The 18,866-nt window shown below is 35.2% G+C and overlaps 1 protein-coding gene across 3 annotated transcripts in view; it reads right to left on the bottom strand.

The window, feature by feature from the left end:
• LOC115220891 (allatostatin-A receptor) overlaps positions 1-17,180 on the bottom strand; it is a 356,256-nt gene extending 339,076 nt beyond the window's left edge. The window contains exons 1-2 of one of the 3 annotated variants that reach the window (XM_036510477.1): positions 17,018-17,180; positions 4,615-4,636 (exon numbers count right to left, since the gene is read on the bottom strand). The gene's annotated coding sequence lies outside the window, so the exon portion shown is untranslated. Of the gene's footprint in view, positions 1-1,597; positions 2,222-4,614; positions 4,637-17,017 lie in introns of those variants that run through there. The other 2 variants (XM_029791086.2, XM_029791085.2) reach the window with 2 other exon arrangements.
• Between the last annotated feature and the right edge of the window lie 1,686 nt (positions 17,181-18,866).

Genomic DNA, 18,866 nt, shown 5'->3' with positions numbered 1-18,866 from the left:
AAATCGCCTATTTCTTATAAGGTTACATATATACGCACGTATATATGTCCATAAGTAAAACTGAACACAAATCTATATGCGTACATGCACCGAGAAAAGGAGAGGGAGAGAGAGGGAGTGAGAAACAGAAGGAAAAAAAAGTTCTGAAGACTGATGCACAGATATAAAGATATAAAGATAGATATCCAGGTATCCAGACGAAAAAGAGAAGCACGTATGTCTAATGATAGATAAAGATATATACATATGTAAGTGAAAGAAGAAGAAGAACATAGAGAGATATGACCGAGAGACGAAATAAAATACAGGAGAAAACAACAAAACAACAAAAAATAAATTATGTACCATTAGTATTCAAACGCTATTGCAAGTATGTATTGTATGATTATGAGTTTGTATACATGTGTTTATATTTATGCCTTTGTGTGTGCATATATACAAACACGTTACGTATATATATATATGTACATACACACAAACACACACACACACACACACATATATATATAGATATATATATACACATACATACATTTATTATATATATATACATACATATACATATACACATACATACATTTATATATATATATATATACATATGTATATATACACACACATATATATATATATATACATACAAACGTATATATACATACATACATATGTATATATACACACACACATATATACATATATATATATATATATATATACATATGTATATATACATATATACACTCATACATACATGTTTGTACGTACAGGGTATGTCAGATGGAGCGAGAAAAGTGAGGTAGACAGACAGCGAAGTAAACAGTACAAAATCGACGACCCGTGCAAATAAACAGATAGAAACATACATATCTAGAAAGATAGACATAAACATGCATATATATATATATATATATACATATATACAAACGCACACATCTATCTATCCATCTGTCTGTCTGTCTGTCTGTCTAACTATCTGTCTGCCTGTCTATTTATCTGTCTGTCTGTCTAACTATCTATCTGTCAGTCTATGTCTGTCTGTCTGTCTGTCTGCCTATCTATCTATCTGTCTATCTATCTATCTATCTATCTATCTATCTATCTATCTATCTATCACCTATCTATCTTATATCTGTTTATGTATGTATGTACGTATGTAAGTATGTATGTATGTATCTATTTATATCTATATATGTTATACATGTACATGTGCAAAGCCATTTATATACACACATGAAGCTAAATTTTCCCCAAACTTCTACTCGTACATATATATACATACATACATGCATATATGTGTGTGTGTGTGTGCATGTATATATACATACACACATACGCGCAGAGAAAGAGAGAGAGAGAGAGAGAGAGAGAGAGAGAGAGAGAGAGAGAGAGAGAGAGAGAGAGAGAGAAATGGGGAGACCGGGTAAGTGAGAGATGAGCCTGAAAATACATATTACCTTCTGAAAAGTCATACAGTTAATAAAATAAATACAACAATAAACGAAGAAAAATTCCGAGATACATGATTCCTGGAAATATGAAATACTTAGTAAAATATCAAAACCAACTAGACTTTCGAAAAGAATAACAATTTGCTTACCTTTTGATGAAAATTACTCTCTTAAAAATTTTGACGTGATCTAGTTGCTTTGTTTTTATATAGTTATAGATATATATGTATATATATATGTATATATATATTTTTTATTTTGTTCCTTTTACTTTCGATTCAGCTAAGCCGTTTTATATCTTGTTCTTTTCGCTCATACTTTAATTTTTCTTAATTTCGTAAATTCTTCGTTTTAAAAATGTTCGCATTGATTAAGTAATTCAGCAGCTTTCGGCGTTTAGAACGCATTCTAAAACATACTTTAGTTTTGACAATCCACCTTCATTCATCCCGCCCTCCCCTTCACGCACTCTCACACACTCACACTATCTCTCTCTAATAAATACAAACCGACACACATATATACTCACGCTCTTCTTTCTCTCTCTCTTTCCCTCCGTGTATTTCTCCGTCTTCCAGTCTTATATTTTCTCTTTCTTTCGCTCCGCCTGCTCCTCTATCAATCACCCTCGTATCTCTCAAACAGCAAACGTACAGACACAGTGAATGCGCACAGCACTCTCTCTTCCCCTAATTTTTCTTTCAAGTGACTTGGCGCTCTTCCTTTCGCGTCCAACTACTTGTGCTTGCACAGTGAAAGTACGGAAGTTGAATATTTACAGAGACAGAACATGGAAAATATAGTATGGAACACACTGTATATGGCATTATCGTAAACGTGGATTTTTTTTTTTATTCTTATTTTTTACGTTATTAAAATATACAAAGCAAAACACAGTCGCATATATCATGAATTAATGAACTGCACGCTGCCAGCTAATATCTATGTGTATATATGGGCGTGTATGTTTATCTTTGCAGATGTGTATATACAAATGAGTGTTTTTCTGTACACGCGGACCCACCCGCAACATAGACACATACAAACACACGTACACATTGGCACACACTCCCTCTCTCTCTCATTCTCTCTCACTCTATCTATCTACCTATTTATATCTCTCACATATACCTCTTTATGTATGTCAATATTTACTAATAAATGCACATACACATTCACACACACACGCACACACACGGACAAACACATCCACAAACAGACATATACACACACATATGTAGATATATGTGTGTATGTATCTGTGTTAGTACGTATGTATAGGGATAAGTGTGCATATTTTTATATGAAAATATCTATCAGTATGCATGCAATTGTATATATATGTGTGCATATGCACGTGTGAGTGCACGTGGTGCGTGTGTGTTACATGCGTGTATAACACATGAACACACATGGAACAATATATATATATATATATATATATATTATATTATACCTAAATATATTCATGCATATATGTATATATATATATATATATATGTATATTATATATATATATATATATATATATATAGTATATATATATATATGTATATATGTATTATATATATATATATATATTTATACACATATACATATATATATGTATATATGTATAAATATATATATATATATAATATATATATATATATATGTGTGTGTGTGTATACATGTATATAAATATACACATACATATACGTGTATACGTACGTATACAAGTACATACACAGACATATCCATAAGTACGTATGCATATGCATATACGTACATTCATACATATAAAAAGCAATTTTTTTTTTTATTGACCCTGTTCTATTAATTATCTACATAAGATCAATCCCATGGTTTCATTTTCTTTCTCGGGAATTGTTTGAAGATGACCCTGACAATTTACTGCTCGTCTCGGAATGTTCATTTGCTATAAATATTGCATCTGATCAAATCCAGGGAGAGTTCACCTAGGACTTTATTGATAAGCAATAAACATATAAATATACAAGTAGATAATATCGAAAAAATATAACTGGAATCAACTAGAAAGATTTCGCTGTTCTATATACTGAGAAATATTTCTCTCCCTATATTTGTACTAGTTTATTCTCAAGGAACTAATTTACTCTAAGGAAATTCAATTCAACGAATAAGATTTCCCAAGCGTACACAACCATTCTCAGTTTACTTAGAGGACGTACTGTACCATGAAAAGTCACAGGGTCTATCTACCTATGATATATTTCAAAGAATGGTACCCCTACACGCAATTGCACCTTGCTAGAAGCATATTTGTCAACTAAAACGAATTCAAATTGAACATAGTGTTCACCACGCATATGGCTTATACATACACGCATAAAAGGTCTTTATATAAAGTATTGTGTATTTGCAAATGCAAATACAAGTAACGTTTAAAATAGAATATAAATATATACAGACCAGTACATGTGTACGTGTGCGCGCGTGCTGGTGTACGTGAGTCTGTGTGAGTGTGTATGTTGGTATACATATGACTGTAGTAGAGTAAATGGTTAAAGTGTTGAATAGTTTGCTCCAAGTTAATAGTTGCGGTTTTCTGCGCACTGACTTCAAGTAACGCCTTATGTCCCACGTACACACACACACACACACACACACACACACACACACAAACACACATATTCTTGCAGGCATACATGCATATGTATGTATATCTATGTAGTCATGCGTGTGTGCCTATGACTAGCTTTTAACATTTGAGTAACCTGTTGAAAAATCTACCCTACAAGTTTCCATAGTGTCTTTACATCTATTGTACATGGCATAAATCACTGTCTTTATATCAATATTTAAAGGTGAAGTGAAAATTAAGTATGTGATGATTGGTATTTGAGGTGCAGTTTCTGTATCAGATGTCTTTCACCTAGACTGCTAAAATAAACGGATACTCGCATGTCAGCAGGGATTTGATTTAGGATTTGACATTCTACAAATGGATTTACTGCGCACCCAGACAAATGCACCATAATTTCCGCTGCGTGAATTGAGATCATGTATCGCTGTAGACTACATAATATATTAATCTTTAGAAAGGTGGTGAGAACTCCAAACAGGATAAAATTTCTGTCAACGTAAAATAAACACCAACATGCGCGTACTGACATACGAACCCGACAAAATCAAATATACTCACCAATGAAAGCAAAACTGCTTATCTAAATGAAAGATACAATAACACGTACGCTTGTACAGAAGCAGAGACATGGCGAAAACAAGTAGTCTTAAGAAATAAGAAAATTACGTTTGCAAGAACGGAATCAGGAACAGCCAACACAAACTACAACTGCATTAAAACAAGCGCGTATACACGCGTACAAACACATGTACACAAATATAAACATACGTTTACCCCCAAAATGACATACAAACAACAAATGCATACTTAAACAAGAATATATAAAATCACGAAAGCAAAATAAATATACATAAAAGCATTGGGATTTCTTGGTGTTCATAAAAGCGAAACTGAAACACGCACACAATCACACGCGTGCGCGTGCGTACACACACACACGCTCACATAATATAGTTAACGATGATAACTTACATGTTTCGACCAAAGATTGGTCTAGGCTTTGAGAAACATATAAGGTTTCTATCTATGTATCTGTCTATGTATATATTTATATATGTATGTATGTATGTATGTATGTATGTATGTATGTATGTATGTATGTATGTATGTATGTATGTATGTATGTATGTATCTATCTATCTATCTATCTATATATATATATATATATATATATATAATATATATATATATATATAGAGAGAGAGAGAGAGAGATGGATAGATAGATAGATAGATAGATAGATAAATAGATAGATAGATAGATAGATAGATAGATAGATAGATAGATAGATAGATAGATAGATAGATAGATAGATAGATCGAAAGATAGATAGATAGACACACAAAAATCAAAAGTCAAACTGTTAAATTCACCCACACATATATCATCACCCACGACCTAGAATGGATCTCCTGCGAAAACCATGCCTGCAAAAGCGTGTTTGAAGTGACTAAGCACTATAGGAACAAACGAAATGTGTGAAATTATTTATAAATAAATACAAGGACAGAATTATTAAAATACCGCCACAGTGGCAAGTGGAATATCAGCCGTACCGGCAAATTAATAAATTGTCTACATACAATATTAGATATGTACATATATACACAAGGGCACTACATGAGCACCTACATCCAGAAAAAATACAAGTCAAACATACTTCTGTACCATCGAATAGTCACAGACCTACTACAGACATAGTATTAGATTTTTAGACGTATTTAGCTGGTGGATTTTGGCTGATGAGAAATCAGGTACCTATTTGGCGCTAAATTTCGAAACCGGCACCAGGTTGACCAGCACTACCTGATCTGACGTTATCATTGTTTACTGAATTTTTTCCCTAACATGTCCGTAGTAGATGTGTGACTATTTAGTGGTACATAAGTATTTTTGACTCCTATTTTTTAGCGATGTAGGTACTCATATAGTGCCCTTGCGTATATATGTACGGCTGATAATTCGCTTGCCGCTCATGACGGTATTTTAATAACATCCCTATATATATATATATATATATATATATATATATATATAATATATATATATATATACACATACAGACAGACACACACACACACATATATATATATATACATATATATATATATATATGTTTATATATATATATATATATAACTATATATATAGCTATATATATATATATATATATATATATATATATATATTTGTCTGCTCTTTCTTTCGTATCTATCAATATTTTTCTATTTGTTTCACATATATTTTTACTACGGCCATGCTGGAGCACCACCCATAGTCATACAAATCGACCCCAGGAATTATTCCTTGTAAGCCTAGTGCTTATCCTATCGAAATCTTTGGCCGAACCGCTAAGTTACAGGTACGTAAACACATCTACATCAGCTGTCAAGCGGTGGTGGTGGTGGGACAAACACAGACACACAAACATATACACACATGTATATATGTATATATATATATATATAATATATATATATATATATATATATATACATACAAGGGCTTCTTTCAGTTTCCGTCCATCAGATCCACTCACAAAGATTTGGTAGGCCCGAATCTATGGTAGAAAACATTTGCCCAAGGCGCACGCAATGGGACTCATCCCGAAACTATGTGGTTCGTAACCAAGCTACTTACCACACAGCAACACCTACGCCTATATATATAACATACATATGTGTGTGTGCGTGTGTATATTAAAATGTACGTATATTGTTGGCGACGTTTCCTGAGTATTCATTATTTCTCCTACTTTCTCTCTTTAGACTTACTTCTTTCTGACGAAAGAATTTCACCGAGCGTCACATCTATATATTGCTTGTGTACGTCATCACGTTGTTTTATTTTTTTATTTTTTTGCTCCGTTTCTTTTTTATTGTTTGTTCTTTGAATTGACTATTTACTGCACGTTGACAGGAACTAGCCTCGTCCTCCCGACTGTTATGGAGTACCTGATTCATAGATTTCTCTCAGCCATTGGATTGTGTCACATTTTTATTCTTTCTGAGTACGCAATTTCTGCACCTTTGATTGTCAATCATTATAATTTGTCTGTGACCTTTTCGCTTCAATTCAGTTGACTCGACTTTACTTCAGTTCTCCTTCCACTCTCCCTCCTTTTTCTTCCACCACACAACACCCATGCTTACACCTAGCCACACACCTCACCATGCCTGACCTTTGTTCATTCCTCCAGCAAATCCACTCTCACGTTGTCTTTTCAAGGTTCCTCGTCAATGACTGCAACACTCCATACACTTCAGAAATGTAGCCTTCTTTTTCTTTCGACATTCTTCTTTCCGATGTAGTTTACGCTCCGAACACTTTATCACCCAAATTATAGGAAGCATCGCGCATTCGTCTTGAGCATCATTTGACGGATATTTGTCCTCATCTTGTTTGTTGTTAACACAACTTTTTGGCTGATATACCCTCCAGCCTTCATCAGGTGTCTTGGGGAAATTTCAAACCTGGGTTCTCATTCCTAAGGTATTTTTCGTTGTTATTATTATCATCATCATCATTATCATCCTCATCATCATCAACATCACCATCATCAGCATCATCAAAATCATCATCATCATCATCATCATCATCATCATCGTCATCATTATTATTATTGAGTGAGAGAGCAGCGTGATATCATAGTGACTTTGGGTAAAATATATGAAGCCCAGTATACCCATCATGACTACCTGTCTGATAACGGTACACCAGGGACATGCATCACAACCATATGTGCGTGACATGGTGATCTAATATCAAGATAACGGCACATGGCTTTGCAAGTGGGACCCAGTTACAATTTTCTTCTGGTCGAGTAGCGCATCCTGCTCAAAAGGACCCTGAATAAGGTTTGTTTCAAAATGTTGAACGAACCACTCATGTTTCCAAAGGTGAATTATCCAAAGTTCCAAGAATTCTTTTCAACACATGGCTATGATGCTCCCCCACTACTTCTCCTCGTGATCAGAGGTGTACATATTGTCAGCCACGAAGGAACATGGTCAACTAGTTAAGGTCAAACAATTGACAAGCAAATGTGTGGTATTGAGCAGAATATTTGCTGAAGCCCTATTATTATTATTATTATTATTATTATTATTATTATTATTATTATGATTATTATTATTATTATTATTCAGGTCAATGCCTAGAATCGAACTCGAAATCTTGAAGTTAGTAGTCTGCGCTCTTAACCTCTACGCCATATGCCCACGGGCATAACGAGGGTATATCAGCCGAAACGTTGTGTTAACAAGAGACAAGATGAGGACAAATATCCCTCAAATGTAAATAACGTACATAATTCCTCATCTCTTAAGTATAGAACAGTATAAATATATATATATATATATATATATATATATATATAAATGCGTGCGTGTGTGTATTCATATGTATATATACATATTGAAGTGGCACGTTGTGTGTATATATGCGCTTTAACTTCTATAATTTCGGTATTGGCAAAGAAAATAGTAGTCACAGAGTTTGTTACAATGCAGAAACCTCGACTCTGTTGCACTGTAGTATCTGCTTCATCACTGTATATCGTGAGTTCAAATCTTTCTCCCCGTTTTTCCAGTCCCGGTAAACTTTGTGGTAGACCTTAAATATTTAACCATTTGGGGTTTAAATATTTGTGGTAGCCCTTAAAATATTTAACCACAACCTATCAAGAACAGTATAGCAACAGGATGATTTACTGGATACTCAGTAGACAATAAACTTAAACATACGTCCATATGTCCATATGTTCGTACCTATATACGAATATGTATGTATGTATGTATGTATTATGATAAAGGTGCATGGCTTAGTGGTTAGAGCGTCGAGCTTACGATATTGAGGCTGTGAGTTCGATTCTTGACCCGAGCTGCTGTTGTTTTCTTGAGCAAGACGCTCTATTTGAACGGCAATATCAATTTCCACTCGTCAACAAGTGCGTACTTGGTAGATCAAGTTAGCTCTAAAATTAACCATAAAATCATCATATCTTTCAACAATAACAATGTTTGACTTCCACTCTGTTTGCCGTGATATCCCCTCTTTATGGCGCTGAAGAGGTATTATATAGCATTTTCACTTAATATGGACTGTTTTTGTATGAAGTCTGTGGAAAAACCCCCATTGTTTCAAAATATGCTACGTATCCTCGAAAAATATAGTCTTTCCTATAGATCAGAGAGATGATTGGCGAGAAATATATATATTTTAAGAACATGTATGTATTTTGAAACCCGTTTCATCAAAGGCCAGTTCAATTTCTCTGGAGATGCTTAAAATATCACATGTTCTTTATAGTCGTCAATTGTCTCTGCTACACTGATTTATAATGCCTCAGCGATTCTTCTATTGTCAAACGTTCCTTTTCAGAGAATTTAGAATTGATCAATTTATAGCGCAATTTATGTTTGATGTCTAGAAGCTGCGTATTTCTGGATTGTTGCCACCGAACCAATCCTTGTCTTTACGTGACTTGAAGCTTAAAATATCAACACAGAAGATACGAAGATTTTTATTGAAATCAGATCACAAAACATCAGGAGATGAATTTAATTCAAAGGCAAAACGAAATGCAGATACAACGCGACTTCAGAATTTGAAAACGTCCACATTTTCGGAATTGTTGTACTACTAATTTAAACTTTTTCTGAAAAACTAGTTTCATCTAAGCTCTTCAGGTAATGATGTACTTACAACATAATATTACGCAAGACCTCAATGCTTCATGAATGTAACATTAATGCGATATGAGGAAATATAATTTGTGGGAGAATGTGTCCAAATGATTTTATGTTTAAGCTGCATATTCAGAAACACTCATAACATCGGGAAAACGGTGGCAAACGGAGTTTGATAAATCTGTCACCTAATTCATCAGCTTTATTAATCAGATTGTTCCTAAAAGACAAGTGGTCATCTCCCACATATATTGAGACCTATTGCCAATTCAAACGAAGCCATAACCGTAAACTCAAAGCTGAAGTTCTTCAGACAACCATGTCTTTAAAATGAACAGGTATACAAATTACAAACTGATTAAACTCTGTTAGAGCGGGCACGTTGACATTTAGGTATACTGGTATTTTTTCTCTAGTATTTTCTGAAGTTCTTCAGACAATCGGGTCTTTAGATGAACTAGTATACAAATCACATACTGATTAAATTATGGTAGAGTACGGGCACTTAGGTATACAGGTATTTAACATCACATACATAGACACACCCTTTGTTTGTTGGAATATTTACTCATATTCCCAGGGAAGTAATGAGATGTTACTAGCTTCGGAGACAGGTTAAGTTCGAAGCATCTTTTTCTAGTGTTTTGCCTCCAATCCAGCTCACTGCAATAAATTGACGAAAAGGATCTTAAGAAAAATCTACTGTCACATGTTGTTCGGTTTTCTGAATACATGCTTCCAGCAAGTCACTCTGCCTAAGTCTTTCCGCACCCAACGATAAAGTATTTGATAGACTAACAAAGATAATATTGGCTTTAGGAATCATAAAGTACTGCAGCGTTATATCGTATTGGTTTGAAAAGAATAAATATAATGGCATGCAGGAGACTACATATCTACCATAGAAATTATAGTAACAGACACTTGTACGACTCAACTACCGCTCTCCAAGGATCAGATGTCATGGGCCAATGCCGAAAAGACATTCAGGTTCTCAGGGGCAAGCACATTTAATACTAGTTATTAAAGTCTCCATCTAGTTTCCTGTCTCTTTCAAGTTTATGTGATACCCATGCAATGTTACTGCAGGCTCCGTCACATATTAGAATATTTGTATGCCCCTGTACACGAGACTATACATACGTATATATTTATGTGCACATACGCATACTCGCATGCATAAGTACACACAGATACACACACACATACACACACACACACACACACACACACACACTCACACACACATATATATATATATAATATATATATATATATATATATATATATATATATATATATAATATATATATATATATATATTATATATATAAATATATATATATATCCCGCGTGTGTGTGTGTGTCTTCTGCAACTTGATATGTTGCAGAAGATATGAAACACAAAATCGCAATCTTGTGGAAATGATATTTTCGTTCTATGAAAATGTTTGCTTCATATCACCACTGTTCAAAAATATAATGTGTTAGAATCAGATATAAAGACTAACTATATTTTGCTTTCATTTTTGTTTGAATTCGAAGCATTAGTGATAGTGATGTTTCAAGTTAGAATTTTTAAGCTTCAGCATCGCACACGATTTCTGTCTATGACGCATAAATGCACGCATTTGCTTCGCAAGCATCTTGCTTCGGGTTCAGTCACTTTGTGAAGCCCGTAGAGCAAGTGTCTAACTTTCGTTTTATTTCGAAGTGACCAATGCCTTCTGACTGCATTTGCTAGACGGAAACTGGACGAATGACCGTCATATATGCGACGTGCGTATGTATGTGCGCCTGTGTTTCTGATTGTTTCACCCCAACGTTTGACAATCGGTATTGCTTTAGGCCCCCGTAATTCCACTGTTCCCCAAAGGGATTCGCTATAATAAGTACCAGACTTTAAAAAATACGCATTGGGGGATGATCGGATTCACCAAATCTCTCGAAGTGGTGCTCCGGTTTGGTCACAATCCAAATATTGACGGAAGTAAAAGAAAGAATGAAAATTCAATAATAATTTTTGCTTTTTATTCGTTCCAGTCATTGGGATGCAGCCATAGTGGGGCACGCTCTCGATGTGTTTTCCGCCGAACAAAATAACCAGGAACATAAACAAACCTATACCGGTTGTCAAACGTTACGGGTGGCGACAAAGACAAACACATGCACACGCAAATGTATACAAGGTCATCTTCCATTTTTCTGTCAACCTAATGCACACAAAAGTAGTTGGTCAACTCGCGACAAGAGAAGATACTCAAGGTACCATGAAGTAGGAATGAACTCGGCAACATGTAGCTGGGAAGCAAGCGTCTTACCACCAGCCACAGCCGCACCGATATGAACTAAATCGTCTTAGGTATTCAAGATATTGAGGTGTGGTAGCATCTTCGGATCAGCGCCTTTGTTTATATATCCATAGGTGACGAAGAACTTTAAATTTTCGATAAAATATAATATACTAATAGCGCTTTTTATTGGTTGTCCGGAAAGTTCGTGCCGATTTATAGTACCTTACATTTCGACTTATTTTAGAACATGGTTGAGTCCATAAAATAGGATTTCACTACACCTCCATTTAGAACACAGTTTAAGCTATCTTTTCGTGGCAGAAGATTTATGTTCCTATAACCTGTGTTAATTCTGTAACCCTTTAAAATGGAAGATAAGAAAGTTCCTTTTCGGCACTTGATGCTTTGGGAACCAGACAAAAATTTGCTGCAGCTCGGCTGGGATGTGTTACCTCACCCTATATATTTACCAGATATTGCTTCTTCGGATGTCCTCTTATTTAGGTCTCTGCAGAATAGTCTTAATGGTAAAAATTTCAATTCCTTGGATGGCGTAAAAAGATACGTTGATGAATTCTTTGCCAGGAAACCACCTCAATTCTGGGAAGAGGGTATTTTCAAGTAAAGGAAAGATGGAGATGCATTGTGCAACAAAATGGTTCATATTTGGCTGATTAAAATGGCAAGTGTTTATTTACCTTTTTCCCTTCCTTTAAAAATCGGCAAGAACTTTCCGGACAACCCAATATTTATTACAAATTTCGCAAGCCAAATTATTGTAATATAATTTCTTGAGTATATACAATTTTCGGGAGTATACTCGGCAAGCTTTCTCTAATTAACAGCCGTTTCCTTCTAACAATTTCCTTTAGCGACGTTAAAATTGTAGAATTTACATATTTACAGATCTGCTTGAACAGAGTTAGCTCGGTGAAACCTTTCTATAACAACATCTATATCGATCTCCGCTATTATTATGTAGCACCTGTTCATGAGTCATGCGAACATTGACGGATTGCATCAGAACTTACATTGTAAGCTTAGTGTGAAATATATTTCATGGTGAAGTTTAAACGAAGTTTACAATCACCCACTTGGATTAGTAAAATACTTAACAGTAATATCACCGCGTCAAATATAAAAAAATATTCCTACGTTCTCGCTAGCACGTGTCAAATAGTATAAAATATGCCACGTTGGCACATACGTATTTATAAATGCACTAAAGTTATAGACGTATGTCGAAGAGTTTTACTTTACAACAGCATGCTTCCAATTTCCATCGTAATGCGGGGCACCTCGAGCAAATGCTGAAGTTCTACGGGAACTGTCGTTTGTGTGCACATGTATGTGTGCCTGTAATATATATGTATTTGCGTGTTTATATGTATATGAGTATAGTAATGGCACGTGACTTAGCGGTTTGGGTATTCGGCTCACGATGGTAAACTCGTGCTATAGGGCGGCGAGTTGGCAGAAATGTTAGCACGCCGGGCAAAATGATTTGCGGTATTTCGCCTGCCGTTACGTTCTGAGTTCAAATTCAGCCGAGGTTGACTTTACCTTTCATCCTTTCGGGGTAGATTAAATAAGTACCAGTTACACACTGAGGTCGATATAATCGACTTAATCCGTTTTTTTTTTTTCATTGTTTGTCTTCTCAGTGTTTAGCCCCTTGGGGGTAGTAAAAAAATATGTATTTCGTCTGCCGTTACATTCTTATTTCCAGTTCGGCCGAGGTCGACTTTGCTTTTCATCCTTTCGGGGTCGATACATTAAGTATCAGTTACGCACTGGGGTTGATATAATCGACTTAATGCGTTTGTCTGTCTTTGTTTGTCCCCTCTGTGTTTAGCACCTTGTGGGTAGTAAAGAAATAGGTAATGTCGTGATACCCGGCGACGTGTTGTCTCCTTGAGCAAGGCACTTTATTTCACGTTACTACTGTCCTCTGAGCTGGCGAAAAATGAATAGTGCCTTGTCGCATCATGTGTCAGGCTGAATCTCCGTGAGAACTATGTTAATGATACACGTGTCTGTGGAGTGCTCAGCCACTTCTACGTTAATTTCACGAGCCGATTGTTCCTTTGATCGGATCAACTGGTACCCTGATCTTTGTAAGCGATGGAGTGGCATATATTTTTTATATATTTGTGTATAAGTATGTATATATGTGTCTATGATATAGCTGTGTGTGCAGGTTAGTGCGCATGTGTGTGTGTGAGAGTGAGCGCGATTGTGTTTCAGCTTGTGTGTGTTTACTAAGTACACGTTTGTTTAATTCTATGTGGCTGTTGTGTCTATGTATACAACAGCTCTACAGATACCGAAAGTACAAGACGTTTGTAACCATACCAGTGGTTCTCTTGGATGTGTTGCCGCAGCATGGTTGCAATACAATAACAGAAGACGGCAAAGCAATAAGCAGTAAAAGAAAACGAAAACAGGTTCACATACATATTAAGATGGTCTTTATGGTGATGATGATGATGGCGAGGTTGTTGGTGATGATAATGGCGATGGTCATCGACGTAACTACGTCGGTGGTGATGGTGAAAACCACAACTACGACGATGATGATGTTCCTGATAATGCCTCCCGTTTCACTCATCGACCATGAACTTCCTGTTATCCGTCTTGTACACAAATCTAGTCGAATACGCGCGTGAGTGACTGAGCATTTCACGCATACGTTCACCGTTCCATACGGTAAAACTGAAGCCAAATAAACGAGGCACAGCTTCTAGACGGTCATAGTGTCTCCAACCACAAATTTGTCTCTTATAAGCCCTTATTCGAGGTATCATAAGATTAGATTCAAAACCGGGACCTCCTCGGTGGGGAGCGATATTCCTAAACACATTTCCATACACTCCCGCCATCATTCACGTACGCACACACACACATACACACTCACATACGTACATGCGCATATAGGCAGGCTCACTCACAGACATATGGATCCAGCACGTCTTTTTTCTTCTTTCTCATCAATATTCTAGTCCTTTTCATATGCTTCTTTAACGTCCGCAGAACACTAATAATGAATTACTATTTTAAAATTATAAGTAAATCATCTGTTTGCTAAAGTTTGAAACATTTTATTGTTCCCCTCATCCAAGCCTTAGTGACAAATAAATCATCATCATCATCATCATCGTAGCTGTCGTCATTCTGTTATAGCTGTTCTTGTTGATGTTGCTGCTGTTGTTGTTATTATTCTTACTATTATTATTATTGCTTTTTGTTGTTGTTGTTATTGTTATTATTGCTATTATTATTGCTTTTTGTTGTTGTTGTTGTGTTATTATTATTACTATTATTATTGCTTTTTGTTGTTGTTGTTGTTATTATTATTACTATCATTATTGCCTTTTGTTGTTGTTGTTGTTATTATTATTATTATTATTATTATTTAGGCGGTGCGCTGGCAGAGACGCCGGGCGAAATGCTTAGCAGTATTTCATCTGCCGTTACGTTCTGAGTTCAGATTCCGCCGAGGTCGACTTTGCCTTTCATCCTTTCGGGGTCGATAAATTAAGTACCATTTACGTGCTGGGGTCGATATAATCGACTTAATCCGTTTGTCTGCCCTTGTTTGTCCTGCCTGTGTTTAGCCCCTTGTTGGTAGTAATGAAATAGGTATTTCGCCAGTCGCTGCGTTCTGAGTTCAAATTTCGCCGAAGTCGACTTTGCGTTTCATCCTTTCAGGGTCGATAAATTCAGTACCAGTAAAACACTGGTGTCGATGTAATCGACTAATCTCCGTCCCCAAATTTCAGGCCTTGTGCCTATAATACAAATGGTTATTATTATCATTTTAAACTATTTCTGTCTTCTTTATCTTGTTCGGATGAATTACTAGAAATAGAAATTAAACATGCATTTTTATTACAGTTCATTTATTCGGATTACTATGATTAAAATAGTAATTTATATTTTTGGTTGCCTTTAATATTTTACAGTAATAGAATTGAAATGTTGTGATGTACATATATTTCACATAAGAAAGTAGATTTTAATATACTTTTATATAGATTTTGCCGTATGTAGATCTCGGGGCGATGACATGTCAAATTCTTAAAATTCCTGTGGATCTCGCATGCAACGTTCGTCACAGTATTAATATGGTGCATATCATTCTTTCTACCCTAGGCACAAGGCCCCAAATTTTTGGGTGGTGGCCAGTCGATTAAATCGACCCCAGTGCGTAGCTGGTACTTGATTTATCGACCCCAAAAAGATGAAAAGCAAAGTCGACCTCGGAGGAATTCAAACTCAGAGCGTAGCGACAGACGAAATACGTATTTCTTTACTACCCACAATGGGCTAAACACAGACAGGACAAACAAGGACAGGCAAACGGATTAAGTCGATTACATCGACCCCAGTGCGTAACTGGTACTGAATTTATCGACCCCGAAAGGATGAAAGGCAAAGCCGACCTCGGCGGAATTTGAACTCAGAACGTAACGGCAGACGAAATACCGCTAAGCATTTCGCCCGGCGTTGTAACGTTTCTTATTGCTCGCAAGGGCCTAAACATAGAGGGGAAAAACAAGGACAGACAAAGGGATTAAATCGATAATATCGACCCCCGTGCGTAACTGGTATTTAATTTATCGACCCCCAAAAGGATGAAAGGCAAAGTCGACCTCGGGGGAATTTGAACTCAGAACGTAGCGGCAGACGAAATAGCTATTTCTTTACTACCCACAAGGGGCTAAACACAGAGAGGACAAACAAGGACAGACAAACGGATTAAGTCGATTATATCGACCCCAGTGCGTAATTGGTACTTATTTAATCGACCCCGAAAATATGAACGGCAAAGTCAACCTCGGCGGAATTTGAACTCAGAACCTAGCGGCAGACGAAATACGGCCACGCATTTCACCCGGCGTGCTAACGTTTCTGCCAGCTCGCCGCCTTATATGGTGCACATTATTAGTGTAAGAAAACTTGAATGGACATTACCTGAGGTTTTGTGTTAATAGGCTGAAAACAATTTGGCCAGGGCAGCTGATGAAAGGCAGTATGTACTCAATAATAAATAAACAACTTCATTTTTTCTCCAAGGCGTGTGTATTTATACCAAATGATGATAACTCTCAATTAAACGATCCCAACGCGTTGCCTTCTTGTATAATGAATATCGACTAAACAAACCATGAAGTTAGTTAATTGAAGAGAAGAAAAAAAATGAAAAAAATAGATACATAAATAAATAGGTAAATGAATGAATAAATATATAAACAAATCAATGAAGGAACAAATAGATTGTTCAACAACACAAAGAAATGAATAACCGAGAACTACGTATCAGGATAGCAACGAAAAAACAGGTGTCCAAACAAAAGTAATAAAATATTGAAGAAAGTATACATTATGTACACAGATATATGTAAGAATTGCGACCTTTATTCGAGTGTTTACTTACTTCGATGTTATTATTTATATTTAAACTGAGATCGTTGAATAGTAAATTGAAAGATATGATAGAAAATATAAGTAAATATAAGAACGTTTTGTATGTATAGACTTTATTTTTTCCCTTGCTGATTATTATCCGCTAAATCATGCCTCGTGTATATATTTATATATTTATATTCTCCTATTATGCTGTATGTATATATATATTTTTTTTTATAGTAGAGAAGTCCATATGTTCATGATTTGACAAATCTTTATTGATTTTTTTGTATTTATGTTTAGTTTTGTTGCAGTTTTATGTAATTTTTTTCATCACACTCACTCACACACATACATACACATTCACACACACACACATATACACACACGCACACTCAGACACAGACAGATACACAGATACACACACATGTATATATATATATATATATATATATATATATATACGCATACATAGATACATACTTATATACATACACGGATATATATATATATATATGTATATATATATACATGCATACATACATAGATACATACTTACATATATACATGGATATATATATATATATTTACATGCATACATACATACATATATATATATACATATATATATATATATACATACATACATGCATACATACACACATTTATATATATATATATATATATGTATACGTGTATGAATACACACATACACACGCAAACGCTTGTGCACATATACAGTATACATTTTTTAATATTTTGCTGTCGATGACAGATGGTCGATTTATGTAAGTACTTCGCATTTCCCCTTCCCCACTCTTTCAGTTATAAAATTGGAAGATTTTTTTCTTTAGTTTTGTCTTATAAAATATCATCTTTATATCATTGTTGAAGTTAATATCTATGTTATTAATGTTGATTTCTTTTTTCAGTTGATATTTGTCTAGTCATATGTCAATACTATAATCTGTCAACAGATTTATGATTACTGATGTACCAAACATGGCTATATCATCTTTCTACATATCTCTATCTACTTTATATTTTATTTCAGACGGTAGTGTGGACTTGGGTGACAATGGGCTGTTATTTTTTTAGTAGAATGCGTAGCTATTATTTTCAGCAAAATTTCTAGCCTCCTAATGACATACTTTTTAATTGTTATTGTTAGCGGCGGAGGAAACTTTTTCGTAGTTGGTGGTCATATTGTTTATATAAGAGTTATTGCTGTTGGTGATTTGAAGTTTGGTCCCAGTTTAGCTCCCACTAACAAACGTAGCTATTCCTCTTAAAAGCGTTATCAGGTGTGATTAAATAGAAATTTGGCTATTATTTGTAGGAGGGTAAGAATATCTTCTTAGCATTCAAGTTGATACTATATATAACTTTGTGTAGGTATGTGAGTACTAAACTT

The sequence above is a fragment of the Octopus sinensis genome, linkage group LG17, assembly GCF_006345805.1.
Source record: "Octopus sinensis linkage group LG17, ASM634580v1, whole genome shotgun sequence".
NCBI classification, from domain to species: Eukaryota; Metazoa; Mollusca; class Cephalopoda; order Octopoda; family Octopodidae; genus Octopus; species Octopus sinensis.
The sequence above is the reverse complement of the archived record's forward strand: the minus strand, read 5'-3'. Positions and strand labels throughout refer to the sequence as shown.